A 23875-nucleotide genomic window follows, 5' to 3' on the forward strand; every position below is an offset into this window, starting at 1 on the left:
AACTGATCCCATTAAAGCCTATGATCTTCCTAGATTTCAACAGGACTACCTTAATACACGTTAAAGTACAGCTTACCTTGTCTTGACTATAGTTTTAGAGGGTATTAGATTGAACTAACAAAATCCAACACCACATGGTTAAATCTTAATTTAAAGAGCCTTGAGCCCTCTGTCTTTACAATAAATTATTTTGGCCCTCCATAGATGCAACTAGGTTGTCTATGCAGCATCTCTTTGTGGCTCATCAGGCTTCACAACTCCCCTGCTGGAGATCCCTGCCAGTCAGGTGTCCCCAACCCCTCACAGATCCAGTGCCATGGAGTCCAAAACAAAAAGGAAAAAAAACTAAAAATTAGGCTCATCCAAGGATTTGTCAGCAGGACCCACACTTCTGCTCAAGGTTTTTGTCCCTCCTTGTCCACCTTCCTGGGTCTAGCTATCCCATCCACCAAATGGCTCATCCAGGTTGCAAGCTGCCTTAGACTCTTGGCTGGGACCAGGCTTCCCTTGTTGTGGAAGTAGCAGAATTTTGCTCTCCTTTCTGGTCAGCCCTCAACTGGGCTATGTCTCCTCCTTTTAACGCCCTTCCCCATGTCCGATATTGGCTGCACATATAGCGGGTAGGGTCATCTGGGTCCACAGGATCTCCTCAAGCCTCTCCTTGCCAGTGTAGAGCCTCTCTGCCCAATTAACAGCCTCATTGCCAGTATAGGACTTATCTGACCCACCACAATGGTATATAGATAAACTTTTTTGTAGAAGGCCTGTCTCTTAAGGAACAGAAAGTAGTTTCTGGGAAACCATCAGCCTCAGATTCAAGAGTTTCCAGGAACGAGCAGCAAGTAAACCGCCTGGAATATGATCTTAAAGAAACAAAGGACACTACAAAGGAAACTTTAACAGGGGATTTTACAAAACAATACTCTTTGCCAGAAAGAAAATTAGAAGTAACGGGGGGGGGGGGGGGGAGGTGAGTCAGGGTTTGAAGTGTTCATACTCTTGCAAATCTGGATATTAATGCCTGGACTCCCAATACTGGAAACTCTAAGTTATCCCATATAGAAAAGGAAGCAAAATAATAATGTTTCCTACTTATATATCAGTAAGTTTTAGGCTCCCTACATGTAGAAACAAGTATATAGAATAAAGGCAGCACTATTATTTTGTCTGTCTAATGACAGAAAAGGAGCAAATCCTGAAAGCAGATTCAGCCATCAGGGCAACTACCTACCAAGAACACAAGATTTCTTTTCTGTGGCTTTAGCTCCATCAGAGGCAGGTCAAAAAAGGTTATACATTTTAAATGATCTGATTAAGAGACAGAAGGGGGGGCATGACCTTTTCATGCCCAGCCAAATTCTGGATTATTTATGAAAAACCCCTATAGTTTCTAGATTTTTGTCAGCAGGGTTTTAAAGCCAAATGGCCAAGCTCTTTCAGTTCTCCGAAGAGGCTGACAGCTAAAAAAAATTATATTTTAATAGTCACCTATTAAAAGACATTTCTTACTCATACATTAATCTTAATCCACTTGTTTGCCCAGTTCCACACCCTGTAGTGAACTATGGATGGACCTGAGGTATTCTATATTAAAATGCCTTCTTTCAGAATTGTTTTAGCTCCATTATTCTAATGGATGGCAGTACACACAGTGAAGGCCATTACAACTCTTGTGTGTCACCAGACAAGACTCAAGGTTTCAGAAAGTGTAGTTCTACATTTAATCCACTGTATTACTGGGTTGCGTAGAATCTTTGCTTAAGATAATTAGTTATGGATGACAGATTTGATCTTAATTGTACGACTGTTTGTTAATCCATTCTTTTTGAGAGATGTTATCCTTTGCTGTAAAGTTCTCTCTTTTGTTAAAATTAGACTTTCATAGAGCTTATGAAATTATTAGTCAGTCAATTTAACTTTACACCAGATTTGCCTTCATAGCCATACAGACTGATCTATAGATCTCTCTATAAATTTACTACTTTATCTGAAACTATGCTTGAATTAAAGAATTAAAAATTCTTAATTAAAAAATTAAAAATTAATTCTTAATTAATTAAAATGTATCAACCAATCAATGGAATAAAGAATCCTCACGTATCATCCACAACAGTTTTCCAAATGAAGAATCAAAATGATAAACATTTAAAATGTAGGCGGGTGTGTTCAGTGCCTCTTAGCCACTATTCGCTGGAGTCTATTTTGTGGTATTTTGCCTAGTTTAGTTTTTAATTTTTCATGCAATCATCCTTCCATTACACTGCTCCCAACACAATTAAAAAAAAACCTCTCAGACTTTAAGTATTCTGCCAGTGGTGTGTGTCACTTTAAAAAGCACTTACTTACATAGATGCTCAAAATATTTGCCAAAACCATTTGCCTACTTTACATCTGAATTGTGTTATCTCGATTTAACAGTCATACCCAACATACTTACAGAAGCACTGAACAGAAGTTATCCAATTTTTAACTGGTATAAAGACACAGAAGAGACATTATGGAAACAAAGCAAACATCTCTAATTCAGACATGAGAAATGGAAGCAAGCTGATTCCTACCATCCTTTAGAGAGGACCAAGTTTTCTCTCATTGAGATCTGAATTTACAACGATCAGCATAGTAGCATTTTTCAGTCTACCAGCCAAATGAATATCCCCATAGCAGTCAACAGATTAATGTTTAGGGCCATAGAGAAGTTGAAACTAGAAATATAGGGTGTCATGGCAGTGACTGAGAAATTTAGTCATTAAAAACCGATCATGTTCCAAAAGTTCTAAACACCAGTACGTATGGTATAGGACTTGTATTTTCAACATATTCATCATACTGTATACTATTTCAACAGCTGGGGAATATTATGGTAAATCAACCATCCTCATGGTACAAGTTGCCTGGGGGGTGGGGGGATGTCTGAGTTTTGAGATAGTGAAATCAAGACTGTCTAAAACATAAGGAAACCTATGAATAGACAAGTCTTAGAGGTGTAGAGAAACTGCACTTTTTGAAAGTGACACATGGCCCAACAATCCAGCAGCACTCAGATATCAATATACAAGTCTTTAATAAAGCCCTGGCTGGGATGATTTAGTTGGGGTTGGTCCTGCTCTAAGCAGGGCGTTGGACTAGATGACCTTCTGAGGTCTTTTCCAATCCTAATCTATGATTCTATGAATCTGGAATTATTACACACTAGTTGTTTCTAAATATAACGTACAACTTATTTTGGTCTGCCAGAACTGAAATTTGGGCATGTCTTTGAAGTTACTGAAACAGCATAAGTGTATTCGACTTTGCGTAGTTACATGCAGGGCTTTAAAAACTCACTCACCAGTAGTAAGTGGGAAGCTTTTCCTGGCTAGCCCAGGACCCAACTCGATCAATCAGTCCTTGCTCATGGATTTGCCAAGAAAAATTAAACAAGACTAACAAGTGGGTCAGCGCAACAAAAAAACCCTAATATACACACTTGTATTTCGTTTAAAAAGAGTTTAATTTAACATTTATGAAAGCATTGTAGACAAAAGTCTTGTCTTTTGTATACATGAAGAAGTACTGATGTTTTATATGTCAGGGTTGAAATAAACTTTAGACTATCTTCTCCTGAAGTGAGAGGCTATTCCATGTAGCATTTACTCCCTGGCCTCTAGTGAAGACTGCAAATAAAAGTACGAATTAGTTCCAGTTATGATGGTTGTTTTTCCTGTGAACGCCCCCATCCACTTACTGACTCCATCAACCCATTACACATAATTTGGCCCATCAAATGGTAATGACTAACTGGTTCACTACCAGACTGGTCTGGTTTTTAAACCAGTGATCTTGAAGTTACAGCTTGTATTATGTCTTCTACAAGCAAACCCCATGAACCATCCACTCCCAGTACACAAAACAGTTAATATTTTGGCAGTAATTAACACACTTTCCCCATGAGAACATTAGATCACTTAAATATAGGTTTAGATGACAGGGGTTTAATATCAGAATTTCCACACTTCAGGAAAGATATGAGATTTTACCACATACTCAAAATGGAAGTGGCAAATGAGTCAGTGTATCCCAAAAGCTAAGCCAAAATGAGACACTTTAGAAGAAACTACATTACCAAGTATTTCCTTATGTTTTGCATTTTATAAGATGGAGAATTTATTTTGTAAAAACATTTAGAAGGCACAGTGATGTCTGTCACACATGGACCATACAATAAATGTCTCTCAAGGAACTGATAAAATTAAAAGCCATTCTTCCACCACTCATTAACTTCTCTATTTACTACACATTCACCATGCTAGCATAAGTTAAAGCAGAGGGTCTTCAAGATGTTATGAGCGAGTTTGCAATTAGTGTTATCAATGGGTATGGACCCAAAATATTTGTGGTTGAAAGCCTAAGGACAATATTCTAGCTTCTACTTTCAATACCACACAGACCATGTCCTATTTAGCTCAAAAGCTTGTGGTTTGCTACCATATTTAGTAATGGGTTAAACATCTCATCCAAAGGAATGAAAATAAAGATAGAAGGAGAACCTAAGTCACTATAAAAAAATAGTTTTCCCTCTGTTGATACTCACCTTCTTGTCAACTGTTGGGAATGAGCCACATCCACCCTAATTGAACTGGCCTCGTTAGCACTGACCCCCCACTTGGTAAGGTAACTCGCATCTTTTCATGGGCTGTATATTTATTTATACCTGCTTACTGTATTTTCCACTCCATGCATCTGATGAAGTGGGCTATAGCCCACGAAAGCTTATGCCCAAATAAAATTTGTTAGTCTAAAGTTCCACAAGGACTCCTCGTTGTTTTTACTGATACAGACTAACACGGCTACCACTCTGAAATAAGTCCCTTCTGATAGTCTCTTGTGTAAGGTAAAGGTTCTATAGCAATTTTTAAAAAGCTACCCCATTCTCCTTCCCAAGGATTTTCTCACTCCACAGAGCAGGATTCAAAATGCCAGTGAACTCAGGAATAGCTTACATACAGCTTAACCTTTACTACATTTGAATGATAGACACTGTATTATCAGCACTTTATTGGCAACGTTTTTTATAATATCCAAGTATGAGAGGTAGTGTAACCAAATTCTATTTTGCAATTATCCCATAATTTAAATCAACTCCTTTAATTCTCTGAAGGATGTTAGGAAACCAGACTCACCACCAAAAAAAAAAAAAAAAAAAAAAAAAAAAAAAAAAGATACTTCTCTATGAATCAAACCATGGTAAAGAGTTCTTTTGGCTTTTTAATGTTTCATACCAGATGTTGAGTTCTTTATTGAACAGAATTAGAAAGCAAACATTGAGATACCCTCAGGGATTTTGTCCTGCTCACATTTAATAGGCACGAATGAAAAAATAAAATGGTCTTTCAAGTTGCAAGTAATTACCACAATCAGAAAATCCTGGAAATACAGAAATCTCAGCTAACTCTAGAAATTGTCATCTGTTCACACCACTCACACCATCCCTATAATACATATAAAAAAAACACAGAAAAACCTACCATGAAATATAGCCAAGGGAAGTAATTAGTTGCTTCTATCTCTCTACAATTAAGTGCAAATGTTCAACTAGTAAAATGTGAGAATAAGGTGGAGGAGGTAATATTTTTTTTGGACCAACTTCCGTTGGTGCAAGAGAAGCTTTCAAGCTTAAACAGAACTCTGTAAAAGCTTGTCCCTTTCAGCAACAGAAGTTGGTTCAATAAAAGATATTACCTCATTCACCTTGTCTCGCCAAGATCCTGGAACCAACATGGCTACAGCACTGCAAATAACTTTAAGTATACTTAACAAAAACTTGAAATAATTAAACCTTGAGTACCAAAAGTATAAAAACTGTTTTCCTGTTAGGTCACTTGAAATCTAGGTTAGCAGCACGCTCAGTCCTGGGCAAAAAAGGAGCATTATGCATTGGTTGGTTGCCATCACTGTGGCTGAACAAAGAAGTGACACAGATGACTAAGTTTATCATAAAGCCCTCCTCTATCAAAGCCTGGCCACTGTAGGCACTTTAAGAGAGGAGTCCTCTGAGAAGGGGACCCAAAGCAGTTTTAAGATTAGGCATTAATCTAAGTATGAAGATTATGGCACCAGGTTTTTAACTATCCCTGTTACAGGCACTAAGTTCATGTCAGATGCATGTTGTAATGGGACAATGTCCAACCAAAGAAAGTATCCAAAAAGCAAGATGGCATAGAAAGGTGTAGGTTCACTAATAGGGACAGGATTAGTGATAATGTGGCTGATATTTGTTATTTGCCTTGAGCTACCATTTAGGAAAAAAAATATGTCAAAAATAGTGAGGATAGTGTTATTGCAACTCAGAATCAGAAATCATAGAATCATAGGATTGGAAGGGACCTTGAGAGGTGATCTAATCCAGTCCCCCGCATTCATGGCAGGCCTAAGTATTATCTAGATCATCCCTGACAGGTGTTTGTCTAACCTGCTCTTAAAAATCTCCAAGGATGGAGATTCCACAACCTCCCTAGGCAGTTTATATGAATGAACACTTTAACCACTACATAGTTAACTAGAACATATTACTATTAGTCAGGTCATATGAAAGTCACTTCAGTATACTAAATGAACTAATGAAGCACTGGTGATTGTTTTGGGGAATTCCATCGCTACCAGAGAATTTGAAAATGGTATACACTGAAGCTATTTAGGAAATGGGACACCGATCTGGAGGTTACAGACCATTAACTTCAACAGCTGATTATTATTATACATTCCTTCAATTTAAGTAGTAAACACCTACAGGAATAGTAATTGTGCAATTGGCAAGCAAACACAAGTTTGTTTAAAATAGAAGGGTGACCACAAGATAGGGTGTTTGAGAGAAGAAAACAAGGAAGGAGTAGAAAGACTTGAAGGCAAACTTCCTCCCAACAGAGGGAAAACAAAGTTCACTTTTGTTTGTAAAAAACTGTAAAATGTTATAGCTAGCTGTTGCACAATTCTTAAAAAAAATAAAATCAAAATTCAAACCAAAAAGGAGATTATATTGTATATTTGTGTGAGATGTCTAAAGTATTGTATGAAAAGACAAGTTTATTTTTGCTAGAGCTTCACATTTCAAAGCACTGCATGTTATCAATATATAAAATATAGATATTTTTGCTGCAAGTTTTGAAAGACCATAGACAGAATAAAAGAGTACTGTGCAGGCAACTTCAATTAAAAAAAAGAAAACAAACTGCTCTAGTTTTCCATTGTGGTAAGAGATCACATCATGTGTTTTAAAATTATGCTGAAGAATACTATTAAAAATATATAAAAACCTACATTCTTAAAACACTGTAGTCAAGTTTTCAATCCAGGCCACTTTGTAAAGAAAGCCATGGTTATTCTTTGTAGTTTTCAAGCCACAGTAATAAGATGATAGTGATTTTGAGTAAAACCCAGTGTTACATTTAGCCTTACAACATTACTAATTACAGAGTAATTTGAACAATAAATATTTTGGTTAAACTCTGCTTTGTCATCAATGCAAGTAATTTTAGTCAAAACTGATCTTTCAAGCAGTACAGACATTTCCTTCGTTTTTAAAATTCTATTTTTATTTTCTGGTGAAAGGGTAGCTTTTGCAACAAGAACACTTCTCTAGAACTGGTGCCTTGCAAACACTAAGCCACAGAAACAATGTTAGACAGGCAAAGGAACGGACTTAAATCTGTAGCAGTAAGGCAATTCAGGGTTTGCCTTCAAACTGTGCCCTTAATTCGTCCTATTGTGCATCTGTGAAATGCATGAGTCTCCAAATAATGACCTTGCATACCAAAAATGCTGCATTACCTAAGATTAGCAGAGTAAATTAAAGTCAGAGGATCAAATCAAATCTTCCTGCAAAAATAATTCCAGGAGCAAGACAAGAGGAACAGGAAACTTCCTGAAGCTCACCCTGGATTTTCTGTCAAGTTGTCTTTTCAAAGTGGAGCAGCGAGGTACCATAAATAAATAGTCACCCCAAACCATCCTTAGGATACATAACGAAAGGAACCTGCAGTCCCAGAGAGTCCCTGCACACTGTTACTATACCCCAGCCCTTGGCAGCAAGGCTTCTGAAGAACCCCTTTCAACTATTGACAGAATCCTCTATGGCTGAGCTGTAGCAGAAGCTATGGAAGGATCCAATGGAAATTAATGACGTTTCAAAACAGCACTAGTTCTCAGACTTCTGCATTGATATTAACAGGCTCAACAGGAGATGATGGGTTCAACTGTGCTAAGACAAGTTCCTTCCCTATCATCCCAGCCCCAAAAAATCTCATGGTACCACTGGGGGAGCATCTGATGTTAAAGGTAAAAGGTGCAAAACTGCGGCTCCCTCATCTGGGAGCTTACAAAGATCCCCTAGATTTGAGTCTCCTGTGCTAACAAAAGTGGAGGTGCAATCCAGCTCACAGGTGGGGGAAATGAACAACTGTTTTCTTGTTTTATAAATCAGTAACGTATTTGTTTTGTTTTTGCATGTACTCTCCCCAACATCCAACAATCTCACTGGAAGTGCCACCACACTATCTCCCCCCCCTTTTTTTTTTTAAATAAGCAGTTCAGGACGGAGTAACATTGGATTATGTAACATGGTGGGATAGACATGCACCTTCTTCACCTGTAGGTGAAGCTGGCATTCAGGCTGCAGTTAATTACACTGGCTTCACAACAAGTGCTTCACAATAATATCAGACCAGGAAACAAAAAGTTAAGGTTGTACTACTTAAACAAGATACCAAGCCCATCTCTGCCTCTGCAGAGCTGCTCACAAGAAATACAGAAAATCAAACTACCTTATCTTTCCATAAGACTTCAATTGTATCTGTCTCCTCAAGAGATATAAAAGCACAAAATTTATTTATATAGTCCAATCCATCTTTCCTTTTTATGTCAATAAGGAGTTGGGTCAGGTCCATAATATACTTGCTCTCTATAACAATGCCACTTTATCAGTTATGATCACCACTCTAAACCAGAACTACCATTCCTATACTCCACCATGTCCCTCTGTTCCGTCCATGCAACACCAATGGTCTACAGAGTAGTTATTGGTGGTCAATAGGTCATGTGGAGCTGCCTCTTCTTGCTTCCAACTGCTAAATCACATTAAAAGAAGCTAGCAATACCTTAACATTTCTTACTGCTTTACTGTAGTTGCCAGAGGATCTTATCAAATTACCAATGGAACAGAAGGTACAATATGTAAGATTCCACATGCAAGAGGAGGAGGCCCAAAAGAGACTATTATCCATGCACTGGCCTGCCCTCAGAAACTGACTTAAGAAAAGCTGGTTTATCTTTTGTTTGAAACTTAAAGCTATCATGCCAAGGGTAACCGCAAATTTTATTTCCGACAGCCAAAATAAAGGAATCCTTTATCATTTTATCAGCCTCAGTGGGCGTTTATGGGAACCGCCAAAGACTATAACCTGTGAAGCCTAATGTTTGGAATGTCTACAGGACTTACCTCCAAGCTCATGTTACACCCAACACTCTACCACAAGGGTGGGCAAACTTTTTGGCCCGAGGGCCATATCTGGGAATAGAAATTATATGGCGGGCCACGAATGCTCACAAAATTGGGGATGGGGTATGGGGGGGGGGTGCGGGCTCTGGTGTGGGGGGGTGCAGGCTCTGGGATGGAGCTCCAGATGAGGAGTTTGGGGTGTAGGAGGGTGCTCTGGGACTGAGGGATTTGGAGAGCGGGGGGGAGGGAGAAATCAGGGCTGGGGCAGGGAGTTGGGGCGTGGGGAGAGGCTTCGGGGTGCAGGCTCCAAGCAGCACTTACCTCAAGCGATTCCCAGAAGCAGTGGCATGTCTCTTCTCCAGCTTCTACGCAGAGGCACGGCCAGGCAGCTCTGCACGCTGCCCCATCTGCAGGGACCGTCCCTGCAGCTCCCATTGGAGTGCTGGAGGGGGCCATTGAAGCACATAGGAGACAGAACGGGGCCATGCCACAGCTTCCGGTTGCTGCATAGAGCGCCCCCCAGTCCAGCGCCCCGGCTGGAGCAGGGCAAGCCGCAGACCCCGCTCCCCAGCGGGAGCTCGCGGGCCAGCTTAAAACAGCTCACTGTACTGAGCATCTGGTAGAGCAGGGGTGGGCAAAGTACCACAACACTCAGTTACACCCTGTAACGGGGTAATTTTCCGATATGAAATATAAAGTCAGTGTTCTGTGGTGCAAGTTTACTGTACTCTCTATGCAAAGAACATTACCCAAGTACAGTCAAAGTAGTCTGTACCTGCTTTGTTCAAGGTCAACCTTCATTTTGCATTTTTAGTTTTCTGACATTTTGTTTTCAAGTCTTGTAGCATATGTATTGGGCAACCAGGGAAGCAACCCTAATTCAGGCACTAAGTTTGTCTTGTAACTATATCTAAGTTTATAGCACAGCCCATAATTAAAAATTATCCACAAAATGAACACCACTCCTGATATAAGCTTCTCTGTCACCCATCACCATAAAGTTTGAGCACCTTGGCCAACCAAATGTACCAAACTTGCTAATGTTTGTTCACTTTGTTTCAGAAGTTACTCTTTGCTGATGATGGTCCATCAACTACACATCAGAGCCGAGAAAAAAATATCAATCGCGCCTTATGACATTCAAAGGTCCTCAAAGATTATGATTTAATAAAATATCCTCTTTTAAGTCCAGTCTTACTACACTTAAGTCAATATAAGTTATTGTGTGTGCATAAGTAGGAAATAATTTCAACTCAGTGGGAGCTCCATCAGTGGAAAAACTGTAGGCTCAGGCCTCTGTTCTGAACTTCCCCCATCTGACCTTTTGGTAGTATAGTACTTATGGTTAAAAGCATTACAGTACTTATGGTCTAAAAACAATGGTTGAGCTAAGGTAGCATATGCTTTGCAATATTGTAGGCCAGAAGTCCTCAAACTAAGTATGTAAGAGACAGATGGGGTCACGCTCAAGTTTATAAATTAGGCATTACTACATACTGAGATCTCAAAGTGTAATTCAATGTGAAGAGGCAAAGGCCCGCCCCAAAAGTTGTGATTAGCTAGTGGTGGAGGGTACTCTCCTGTGGAGTTCCTTCTGGTTCCGCTCCCCTATTGAGAGGCCAGGATAGACACAGGAGATAGATAACAGATAGAGACTTTCATCGGAAAGAGTGTCATTCCCAACCAAAAAACCCTTAATGGATTGGCTGCCAGTAACTTCAGGAGAGATCTAATCTGACCTCCTGTGTATCACAGGCCATAGAATTGCCCTGAAATAATTCCTTTTGAACTACAGCATATCTAACAAAAAAAAAGAAATCTTTGTTTAAAAATTGCCAGTGATGGAAAATCCACCATGACTCTTGGTAAATTGTTCCAATGATTAATTACCCTTACTGTGAAAAGGGATGCCTTATTTCCAGTGTGAATTTGTCTAGCTTTAGCTTCCATGCATTGGATCATTATACCTGTATCTGTTAGTGCTTGTCTACATGGGCACTTTACAGTATACAGCCACGTTAAAGCACTGCCATGGCAGCGCTTTAACGTTGCTAGAGAACACATGCCCTGAGACTAAAGAGCCCATTATCAAATATTTGTCACCTATATGGGGACTTTATACTGATCATGTCACCCCTTAACATTTTTTTGTTAAGCTAAATAGATTCAGCTCTTTGAGTCAATCACTACATGCATGTTCTCTACTCCTTAAATTGGAGAAGAGCTATGAGAATGATTAATCTACAACCTTCTTGAATTGTGGACATCAGAACTAGACACAGTATTGTCCTGATCACATCAGTGCCAAACACTGAGATAAAATAACCTCTCTAGGATAGAGTCCTCGTATAAGTATGGGCTACATTCTTCTTTCCCAGATGCGTACATATACAATTAGCCATATTAAAACACATCTTGTTCGCTTGCACCCAATTTAGCAAGCGATCCAGATCACACCATGTCTGTAACCTGTCCCCTACATTGTTTATCATCCTCTGGTCATCTGCAAACTTTATCAGTGATGATTAACATTTTTGTCAATGATCTGGAAGCACACACATAAATAGCATAGGGTCAAGAGCCTATCCCAGCAGGACCCCACTAGAAACATACTTGCTCAATGACAATTCCTCTTTTACAATTACATTTTGAGACCTATCAGTTACCTAGTTTTTAAACCATTTACTGTATGCAATGTTAGCTGTATATCATTCTAGTTTTTTTTTTAAATCAAAAATCTCATCTGGTACCAAGTCAAACACCATACAGAAGTCTAAGCATATTATATCAACACTATTGCCTTTATCAACCAAACTTGTAATCTCATCCAAATAAAAAAAATGAAATGAAATTAAAAATATATATCATGTTAGTTTGACAGGCTCTATTATCCATAAACCCATGGTTCTTTGCATTAATCACATAACACTCCTTTAATTCTTGGATTAATGAAGTCCCTTATCAGCTGCTTCATTATCTTGCCTGGGGTCAATGTCAAACTGACAGACCTTTAATTAGGCAGGTCATCCTGTTTAACCTTTTTAAATATTAGGAGAACATTAGCTTTCATCCAGTATTCTAGAACTTTCAGAGTGTGCCAAGACTCATTGAAAATCAACATTAAGAGTCCAGTAAGCTCCTCGGCCAGCTTTTTTAAAACTCTTGGATGTAAGTTATCTGGACCTGCTGATTTAAGAATGTCTAACTTTAGTAACCGTGATTTAACATCTTCCTCAGTTACTATTGGAACGTAAAGTGTTCATTATTATCATACGATATGACTACAATATCTGGCTTTTTTCCAAATACAGAACAGAAATACTTATTGAACACTTCTACCTTTTCTTCATTATTGTTCATAATTTTATCACTTTCTTCTAGTAAGATTTTTTTTGTTCCTAATATACTTTAGGAAACTCCTTACTAAACTTAACTCCGCTGGCCATAGCTTTCACCTTCGTTTCCCTTATCAATTTCCTACAATGCCTAGCTTCCAATTCATATTACTATCAATTTTTCCTTTCTTCTATTTGTTATATATTGAATTGGGGGATGGACTGTTAGTATCACCAAGCCCGAGAGAGGAATGACCTTGAGCCAATCAGCTGATCCGAAGGATACAGGCTAAAAAAATATGCTACCACTGTGAGAACATTTTAAGAGGTTTTGGTGCAAAAAGAGAGCAGCTTAGTTGAGTTGGGAGCTTTAATGAAGGAGCTTGATCCCAAGAACAGCTGGACTGAGGCAGAAGGTCCAGACCAACCCAGCAACATCAGGAACAGAGCGTCCAGACGTAAATGAGCTCACAGCACACACTCGCATCAATGACTGCAGCTAAAACTTGGAGACAGAAGTCAGACAAGGAATCACGGAATGCTTAATCAGGTCAGAGAGCACTGATCTGTATATTTACGCATTGGACAGGAGACACTGTATTATTGCTGGGGAATGTGTATGTTTAACTTCCCATAGGGGTCTCCTCATGCTATTAACCATCATACAGACTGAAGGTTTGCCCTGCTTAGATAAAAGTACTGCTTTATTATTGAGAGTTATGTCCATTTCTGGGATTACCTCCTGCTTCACCAAAGGAAGTTCATGCTTCTCAGAAGTAAGAGGGTTACACCCAGACCCAGCAGGTAAGGAGCTGGGAGCCACTAAATCAACCCCAGTTGGCTCCCACCTGACAAGACCTGGCTAGCACACCTTGACTAATGGACTACCTTTTATTTACCAAAATTTTGTTTGTCAAATATTCAGGACATGTAGACAAAGAGAGGCACTGATCTCTGCATTGAATTGTTTTGCCTATAGAGCATGAAACTGATAAGGACTGTACAATCCTAGTCAGTTGCATTCTCAGCAGGCACCAGAGGCACACAGCTTCAGTGGAGGGTCACAGTTCTCTACCTGCAAACCTGAAAGAAAGAAAAGAGTTAAAAGGAGTGGGTGGAAAGAAGCAGCTGAAATGGAAAGAGTGGTGGTCCAAAAGTATCTCCCTGCTTCCCACTTTGCTGTCCCACATTATTCATGCCAAGGATACAGACTACCAAAATTTCATAGGTTTCAGAGTAGCAGCCCTGTTAGTCTGTATCTGCAAAAAGAAGAGGAGGACTTGTGGCACCTTAGAGACTAACAGATTTGAGCATAAGCTCACGAAAGTTTATGCTCAAATAAATTTGTTAGTCTAAGGTGCCACAAGTCCTCCTTTTCTTTTTGCAAAATTTCATAGTGATTCAGGGCAGTTTGCATTAGTTTGGGATTATCTGGTTTTCCTCCCAAAAAAAAATCAGACCAGGAAGTTTGAGACCCACCAGTGCAGATAGATGTACAAGTACTGAAATTAGAATAGGATAGCAAACCTCAGCCAGAGATTTCTAATAAGCAACTAGTGTCTCTCAATCAGTTTTGCTGTTATAACTACAAAAACCAAGGTTTGCAAACACAGGCGATACTCTACACGCTCACAGGTCGAGAAAGGCCCCTAGGCTTAAATACGGAAGTCGTCACCACCCCATGCAGATGAAGAGCAATGAGGGGGTCAGTTTCCAGGCTTTCAGCTCTTCTGCTTTTGACTAAGGGGGGCAGAGTAAAGCGTCTCTGCTGTGCGTGGGACTCCCAGCCCGCGGGAATCTACACGAGGGAGATTTAAAGGACAGGAGGATGGTGCGCGTCTCACCGAGCCACGGCAGCAGCCCCCCTGGGACGGTGGGAGGGAGGGACGCTAACGCCAGCCGCCCTACTTCGTGAGCGGCGAGCCCCCCCCCACCGTCCCAGTGCCGGGGGGTTTCCGTGCGAGCAGGCCGGGCGCACCGCACAGCGCCGCCCACAGCGTCTCCCCCTCCAGCGGATTTCCCCGCGCCCTGGCGGGGCGGACAAGCGCCCTGGGAAGAGCCGCCCCCCCCGCCGCTGCCGTTGGGCTTTGACGGCCGCGCCGACCCAGCTCGGGCCTGCAGGGGCAGCGTCCTCCCAGACCCTCCAGCCCGCGCCGGGCGCAAGGACACCAGCGAGCCGCGGGGACCCCGGCCGCCCAGGGACCAGGTCGCCAACCCAAGGGCGGGGCCCCGCGGCACCTGCCCCTGTCACTCCTGCGCCCAGCTCGCGCCCGCCGCCCCGAGCGGGAGCTCTCGGAGGGGAGGGTGAACAGACCCCCCCCGCGCGCGAGTGCTATTACCTGCTGCTGCCGCCTTCAGCTCCGCCACATCCGAAATTGAAATTCCCTGACCGGAGCCGTCAGCATAACCCCAGCGAAACCCCGCCCCGGCCAATCCCCGCGCGGCCCCGCCCACCCCTGGTCACGCCTCCCCCTCCTCCTCAATCAGGGCCTCTCGCTCCACCCAACCCCCCCCCGACCCCTCCCGTTTCCTAGCCCCGCCCATTCCTCCTCAGGCCCCGCCTCCACACGGCCAAGCATCCGTCCTTCACCCCAGACCACGCTTGCCACGCCCCATTAATCCCGCCCCCTCACGCAAAGCCCCTACCTCTCAGAGACCACCATCAGCGCCGAAGGCCACCCTCTACAAATCTATTGGCTGAGTCCTATGTCTGTCATGAGAATTGGCTCCGCCTTTTCTCCCCTTCCTTCCTATTCTCCAGTCTGAAACTGCATTGAGTTTAATGCCTTGGGGAAGGTACCCACTGGAGTGAGGGGCCCAGTCTAGCCTCAAAGGAGAAAGAAGAGAGATACTGGGGGATACAGGCTGGCAAAGTATTATAGGAGCCTTAGCAGAACAGGAGGACTTGTGGCACCTTAGAGACTAACCAATTTATTAGAGCATATGCTCTAATAAATTGGTTAGTCTCTAAGGTGCTACAAGTCCTCCTTTTCTTTTTGCGAATACAGACTAACACGGCTGCTACTCTGAAACTTAGCAGAACAGTGGCTTCTGCAGTCCTATTTAGGAAAGATTTCAGAGTAGCAGCCGTGTTAGTCTGTATTCGCAAAAAGAAAAGGAGTACTTGTGGCACCTTAGAGACTAACCAATTTATTTGAGCATAAGCTGTAGCTCATGAAAGCTTATGCTCAAATAAATTGGTTAGTCTCTAAGGTGCCACAAGTACTCCTTTTCATTCAGGAAAGAGACTTCCAGTCACCCACTCCCATGGCCTTGTCTGTACTAATGTCCGCACATGGCTGTCTGCAGGTGTGTTAACTGAACTAGGGTTGAACACAATGCTGTGTTTAAGCTTTAGAGTTTAGAAGAGTGCTTAATTTGTGCCAGGGCTGAGCCCTGGCAATTCTAGGCTTGGTAGTTTATAGCCCAGGTACCTCTGGACTTTCTGCATCAATTATGAAAGTTAAAAAAAATTGCTTGAGCCCTGGCACCTCTTACAAATTAAGCACTGGTTTAGTGGTATGTGTAGTAGGGTGAGCAGACAGCAAGTGTGAAAAATTGGGATGGGATGGATCAAAAAATCTGGATGGTCCCTATAAAATCGGGACATCTGGTCACCCTAATGTGTAGACAAGGACAATCTGTGTTCAATACTCTTTTAGCTCACTGGGATTAAACCTGTAGAAAAAATAATGTTGGAACACATTTTGTTTTTGTATACCCACAGCAAAATCACCTTCAGCCCTAGTTCAATTAACACAATTGCTGACCACTGTGTTCAGATACAGAAAAATATGCTATAGATAAAAGCCTAAAGTTCCCTCCCTTGGAGAGCTTTCAGTCTAAATAAACAGATGAGAGAATAGATGCACTAGAGTAATGATTTTGTTTAGCTTGTTTGTTTTCCTTCTGCCTAGTTTGTTACTGCTTCTTTGAGGTGAGGACCTATCTTTATAGAATAATGGATTTAAGAGGGTTACTTGAAGGAGGAGCATGGAGAAAAGGCATTACATCAGGAGATAGAAGAGGTTGCAAGCATATAGATCGGCAAGTCCTTACATGAAGTATCCTATACGAGGTCCTCTCCAGCTTGTTTCCCACCTCCACCTACATAGGTACTAGGCCACCTCCTCACAGCCTATTACCCTCTCACCTCTGTAGTCTGACACCAGACTCAACGTTTCTCCCTCTGGTGGGGGGGGGGGGGTGTGTGGAGTAAATCAGTCTAAAGGTTTTTAATTCTTAATTTTGGTTTATTTACAAGGTGGGCCTCAGAATAGGCCCACATAGTTCTCTTGAGCAAACAAACCCACAACACAAAAGTTATACATTTCCTTGCCCCCACCAGAGCATTGACTTATGCTGGCTTCTGGTCACCAGCCCTTCCCCAAAGAGGAGGAAACTCAGTATTTCCCCTGTAAGGAGGGGAACATCCATCTACCTAGAAGGAGCCTTTTCTGCCACTTGTTTCTCATCTCTCCTCCCTCCCACCTCACCAGAAGATGGGCTTTTAAAGACCACCAGTTGTACTCAGGTGTCTCCAATTAACCTGAGGCCCCCTCTTTTCAGTTAATAAGAAAAAGGGTCTTCACAATTCTAGGACCAATATACCTGCCTTCAATCCCTCTCTTATAGCTGACAAGTCTGACTTTGTCACACACATACATCCAAAAAAAAAGGCTGTGGGAAAACTACCATGTGGGTTACATGGTCTGTAGAAGGTGAAACCAAAGAGAAAATTAGTTGCATCCTTAGATCCTAGGCTGTGAACAGGGAATGGAGCTAGTGCTTGGACTGGCAGGGTGTGTGTGAGTGAGACAGAGAGAGAGAGAAAGCAGGGTCTTTTCTAGTACTGATCCTTCCTATTGTCCAGCAAAGAAATAAGAAATTTAAATTACACACAAAAAAACTATGTTAAAAGAACATTATTAAGATTGCAAGTCAAGATAGGAAATGCCAGAATTAAGGTTGCCTGTGAAACCTTAATTCAGCACCCTTTTTCATATGAATTCTCATACAATCTCTAATTACAAGATCACACACTATTTATTCCTACAGGATTCCTGCCTACAAATTTGCTCCCCAAGTTTCCCCTAGGCCTACACCAGCTCAAAGAGTTCAAGAATCATAACAATCTTCTCCAACTCCCCAAGGAAATTATATCCTATCTTCAGAGGCTGGTTTTCCTCTCCAGAAATAGCAGCTCCCTGCTTCACCCTGTGCTGCCTCATGAAGGCTTATTTTATTTAGGAAGTAGGAGAGGTTCTCAATCTCACCTGCTTCCCTAAGGCTACCTGAGTTCCTTTCATCCACATTTTCTAAACACTTCCTAGCATTGCTAGCACCAGTGCAGCTGCCAGCATTTTTAATACCATTGGTCTGAGAAGATTTAATCAGCACAAAACTAAAAGCAGCTCTGGCCGTAGCAGCCTTATCTACAGTAGGGCTACCAATATTGTTAACAATCGTCAGAATTTTTTATAACATTTCCCTGGATTAGACAAGTCAAAGGAGAGTATAAAGGGAGCAGCTCCAACTCCTCTCTTCTTTCTCCTGCCAATTGTCTATCTCAACATCCACAGAATCTCATACCCATAGAGAGATTTATTACTTCTGAAATTTCTTCTCATACAGTTGTAGGCCATTTGTCTCCAGAAAGAACTGTTGCCCTGTGACACGCACATAAATTGAAAAGAGGACTGCTGTAGAAAAGTAAATAACCTAGCTGTCAATTTTGTTGATTTAAATGTCAACATTGCTGCCTTACTGTTTGCTTGTCTCTTTCTTTAACATCAACAAGTTCATAATCTATAATGCAATTTTTGGTTTGTGTTTTTCTTTTGTTCCTTCACTAAGGGAAAAAGAAGACACTTGCTCTGAGGAATGCAGGGTATAGACAGGGTCTACAGCATATGAGTGGCCAAATGTGCTATTACATGTGGATGGCCAAATGTGGTCTATGAAATTCTGTAGTGTGGTTCAGTCACCCTATTAGGCAATTTTCAGGAAGTTTCCCACTATAGCAATAGCACCAGTGCAGCTCCAGTGGACCAACTGCTAGCATTTTTTCCACTTTGTCCACTTTTTCCACCTAAACTTGGTCTAGATCCCACGGTAGTAAGAACAACTGCAGCTGGTCTACGCTGTTGCTACCACTGATGGGAGATTTCCTGAAAATTGCCAAGATAGACAAGGCACTATTTAACACAGCGGTGCCAGCAAATACAAGTTCCAGCCAAATACAGCAAATACAAGTTCCAGCCACCATTTTTCAACTTTGAGCATTATGCTGTGATCTGTAATCTCTGAACGTTGAATCTTTGTATGCAAGAAGAGGTTAGCTGCAATCCACTTTATTTTATGCAAGGTAGGTACAGTCCTTGGGCTCTGGCAAGTTGACATTATATCCCCTCATTTGGATAAAATTAAACTCCCCAGCTATAGCATATTTCCTGCAACGGCACCATGTTATCCTGATGGCCCAGACCTTCAACAGAGTAGTTTTCTTGACAGATATAACAAGAAATAAATATATATCTCCAATTATAAACTGCCTGATGGTAAAAGAAAAAAAATACAAGAAGAAAGTAATACATGAGCTGCCTCCTTTTCTTTCTTTTTTCTTTTTCAAAGAATTAACATTAGATTTTTTAATAAAGAGGAACAGTTCTACCCAACAAGTGTAAAACAGGGTGTACAAAAAAAACAGCTAATGTGTAAATACAATAGTAATACAACCACCTGATTTATAGTACATCATATAACTGTAATTATTATGACAGCAGGTAAAAAAAAACTTAAGCATTTAGCATTGACATTGTAGTGTAGCTGTAGCCATGTTGGTCCTAGGTTAATAGAGAGACAAGGTGGGTGAGGTAATATCTTTTGTTGAACAAACTTCTGTTGGTGAGAGAGACAAGCTTTCAAGCCACGGACCACTCTAACTTGAATGGTCCTTTACAATATGTGCTAACTACTTATGCTAAACCATCCGTTTCCCCTTGCATTTTAGGAGTACGTTTCCCAGACCTGAGGAAGAGCTCTGTGTGGCTCAAAAGCTTGTCTCTCTTACCAACAGAAGTTGGTCCGATAAAATATATTACCTCACCCATCCTGTCTCTCTAGCATTGACATTGGCAGTACTGGATGCTAATACATTTCCAGGGGGAATTCAAAGTGTTGTTTTAACCTGTAAAACCATGAGAGACCACCTCTCTCTCCATACTATACTGCTCCAACTGAGATTAGAGGAGGTACTCATGCTGCAGCTTCCTTTTTTATAAATGGAAAGACACTGTTGGCATAGGGCTTTCTGTGAAGGGGCTTTTCTTCAGATTTGGAATTCACTGTCTCTTCCCACCTGCACACCAGAGTCCAATCTGTTAACCCACAGGGTGCACTGCAAGGCCCAACTTTTCTCCCAGGCATTTGAAGATGAGGAGAATTGGGAAAATTTTGTTGTTTGTTGTAGGGGTTATTTCTTCTACTGTTGTGTATTTCCTTTTCACCTTGGTAAATCCATGTTATATGAAATTTTATTGTGAAATTAAATTAAGTCAGATGCACAGAGCTTTGGGACAGGAGCCTCTGTGGTTATTATAAAGCAAATAAATAAATGCAAATGTTAACAATGTCAGAAACAGCCAAGAGTCCAGTCCTACAGACATTTACTTCTGGAAAAAGTGTTTTCTGTGAGCAAATCTTTGAAGTCAGTAGGATTATTCATGGTTAGCACCATACTGGGTAGTAAGTGTTTGTAAGGTTATATCAAATAAAAAAGGGCTTATAAAGAGGAAGCTTGCCTTCCAGTTGTGGAGAGGGAGAGCTACCTCATAGATGTTTGCATTTTTACGGGTCAAATTCATAGGTCCTTACTCAGTTTAGGCACTAGGTGTTTGGCTGAGTGACAACACAGAAAGAAATTTATGATTTGATCCAAAAATAATCAAGATTTACTTTGAAGATTTGTTTGTTTTAAAAATCTGTGTCCACCCCCTCCCTAGAAATGGATTTAAAAACGCAGGGTTTAAAGAAGGACTTTTACTCAACTTAAAATGTGAAGAAAAAACAATAAAAGATGTACACAGAAAATGATTCATTTTGGCAACAAATTGTTCCATCTAATATTACAATATTTTTATCCATACAAATGAAATTTCTCTTTCACCATCCAGCTTTCTTGTTCACTTGATCCTGCAATGATGTCAAGGGCCAAAGTCTACCTTCTGGTTTAATTGCCCCCAAATGGATACACATACACTGATGAAACAACATTATACTAACCTGCATTGGGCCATCCCACAGCTCTCTCATGATTATTCCTGCTATAAGAACATGTAATCTCCGTTTGAAGATCTGACTAGTTGCCATTGCCACAGCATGAGAACTATATACATTGTTGTATGACCAGTGGCCAGTGACTCAGTCAGAACTAAGTTGCACTGGCAACTAGTCACATCTTCAAATGGAGCTTACATGTGCTCATAGCAGGAATAATCTTCATGACTTAGTTGTGGGATGGCCCACTGCAGGTTAGTATCATGTTGTTTCACCAGTAATGTATGTGTATCCATAAAGATCCTGAAGAATAGTATAAATAAAGTTTTTCTAGCAGTTAGCCTATATGCCACCAGCAACCAGAATTTAGCTCATTATCTCATATTTTAAAAATCTGTTTACAGAGGTCTTTCAATATTAGCCTGTGCTTTCATGATCAATGTCTTATAATTCTAAAAGTTTACCATTTCAGCTCAAATTTATTCTTGAAGTTTTCATGTATGGAGAAGATTCTCAAGGAGCATTTCTTTGGAAAGTTTGGTAAAATTCCTTTCAGTTCTTCTTTCAGATCTGTGGAAGATGGCTTGAGCCCAAACTTGCTCCCACTAAAATTAGTGGCAAACCATCCATTGACTTCATTTCAAAGAAAGATCTGCAGTAAGGGCCAGTAAAGTGGGAGTTAGGTGCCTAAATCTTTTTGTGTATTTGAGCCCCACTCCCTAGCTCATTCAAAGGAGCCAGTAGTTGAAATTAACTTCATGGACTATGGCTTAAGTCTCAGCTCCAGCTCACTATCCAATTAGAAAAACTAAGTAGTGGGGACTTCATTAGGGCCTTGTTGGGGGGATGAAGAAAGACTCTTCCACGAGCAGAGAGCTACTCTACAGCCACTACTCCAGATACAGGGCTAGAGAAGCCACTGGAACACCTACACCTCTTGCTATGTTGGGGAAAACAGCCAATCGATCCAGACAGTGGCCGATCCTCACTACCAACCTATCCCCAACAACTACAGCATAATGGTTCACAGAGACAATAGAAGGGCTCTGTGGAACTGGGTTCCAAGAGTCACATCCACTGTTCAAGCTACTCAAGCTCTGCCATCTCAGATCCAACTTCTTGCAGACAGGTGGGCCCTATGTACCTGCAAATTAGAGGGCAGCATTTGATGACTTTTCAGACTACACCAATATTTACAAGTAAAACCTTGCTAAAATAGTAGAGTATACTTTCCAATAAATGTAGCTTATACTAAGAGACAATAAACATGAAAATGTCACACTTCTCCAAATGCCAAAAGCACTGACCATCAAGTTTCCACTGCTCTTAGTCAATTTCAAATTAGAAGCAAAGTAGGCCTGGGCCACAGCGTGCAAACTGTGTGTCACACAAAAATGTTGAAAAACTGTTTTAGATAATGGTACTCTTTAATTATAGAACTAAAAACCATTTTCTTCTAAATAAATGCAAGTCTTTGATATAAAGCAGTTACCATTCAGTACTCTCCTTCTTCTTAGCTGCTCCACATACCTGGCAAGTATCAGGTTTATTTCTGAAAGCATTTACTGTGGTATCTATGACATGTAGGCATTGCAAGACTAAGCATTATGGTGACAGCTTTTAGTGGACTAGAAATCACAGGAATAGCACTGCAAACCATAAAGCTGAGTGCCTAGCCTCCTATTCGATGACTGGGGAGAGATAGGCAACTCAGGATGCAATCCACAAAAGCCGGCACACGAGGCATTGAGCTGCTTAAGGTAGCCAATGGGAGATGCTGACAAGACAGGTGTGTCCTAAGCCCCATACCTCTCATGGAGGTAGGCACCCAACTCCAAGCTGCATGGAGGCACCTATCTCTACATAGCAATCTACAAATGACTCTAAGTGGCTTAGGCACTGCTTGTGGGAATAAGTGAAGTGCCTGCCTCGTTCTTCACAAAATGGCCAGAGGAGGAGGAGAAGTTACAGCACCACCCCACTTAAACATTTTAGGCCAGGGATCAGAGCACACACCTGGGTGGGGGAAAGGATTTGAACAGGGGTCTCCCACCATTCAGGAGCGAGCGCTAACTAGAGGACTGGACCCTGGGTCTCCTAACTACTGGAAGAGATGGATGGACGGACACACGGACACACGTCCAGTGGTTAGGGCACTGAGGTGGTAGGTCCAGGTCCAGTCCCCCTGTTCCAGTCAGTCTTTCAACAGTTAACCCAGTGGACCAATTTCAACAGGCGAGATGGAGGGAGTCCCTTACATCAGAATATCCCATGGCTCAGTGGTTAGCACGCATATTCCTGAAAGGTGGGAGACCCCTGTTCAAATCCTTTCTGCCCCTCTGTCAGAAAGAGGGGAATTGAACCTGGGCCCTCCAGGTGACAGCTCTAACCACTGGGTTAAAAGTTATAGGGCGGACAGCGCCACGTCCTCCAGATGGATTTTGAACAGGACCTGATCCAGTAGGTGGCCTCTGAACACATCTACTAGATCCAGCCCTGCACATGACTGAGGTGGATAAATGCCTGTCGTCCCCCAGCTTGTGAATCTGGAGCTCAGACAGGAGATAGGCACCCAGATGCCTAGAAAGTGGCAGCAATGTTCATGCCCAGAGGCGGGAACATTGGCATGGGAGGAACTTTTACCCTGAAAACGTAGGTGTTGAATGAGTTTAGGCTCCTACAGGCTTTGGCAGGAGTTGTATAGAACTTAAAATTGGGATTTAAACACCTCAGGCACCTAAATTCCTTTATGGATCTGGGCTACATTTCCAATACATCTGGAACATCAGTCACC

General features: G+C 41.4%; 1 protein-coding gene across 12 annotated transcripts in view; it reads right to left on the reverse strand.

The window, feature by feature from the left end:
- Window positions 1-23875, reverse strand: part of EPB41L2 (erythrocyte membrane protein band 4.1 like 2) — a 289024-nt gene that overhangs the window by 233974 nt on the left and 31175 nt on the right. For 11 of the 12 annotated variants that reach the window (XM_084624353.1, XM_084624364.1, XM_084624362.1 and 8 more), the window contains exon 1: window positions 15144-15234. The exons of the other annotated variant lie outside the window; for it this stretch is intronic. The gene's annotated coding sequence lies outside the window, so the exon portion shown is untranslated. Of the gene's footprint in view, window positions 1-15143; window positions 15235-23875 lie in introns of those variants that run through there. 12 annotated transcript variants of the gene reach the window in all.

The sequence above is a fragment of the Lepidochelys olivacea genome (genome assembly GCF_965140295.1).
Source record: "Lepidochelys olivacea isolate rLepOli2 genome assembly, chromosome: 3".
Taxonomy (NCBI): Eukaryota; Metazoa; Chordata; order Testudines; family Cheloniidae; genus Lepidochelys; species Lepidochelys olivacea.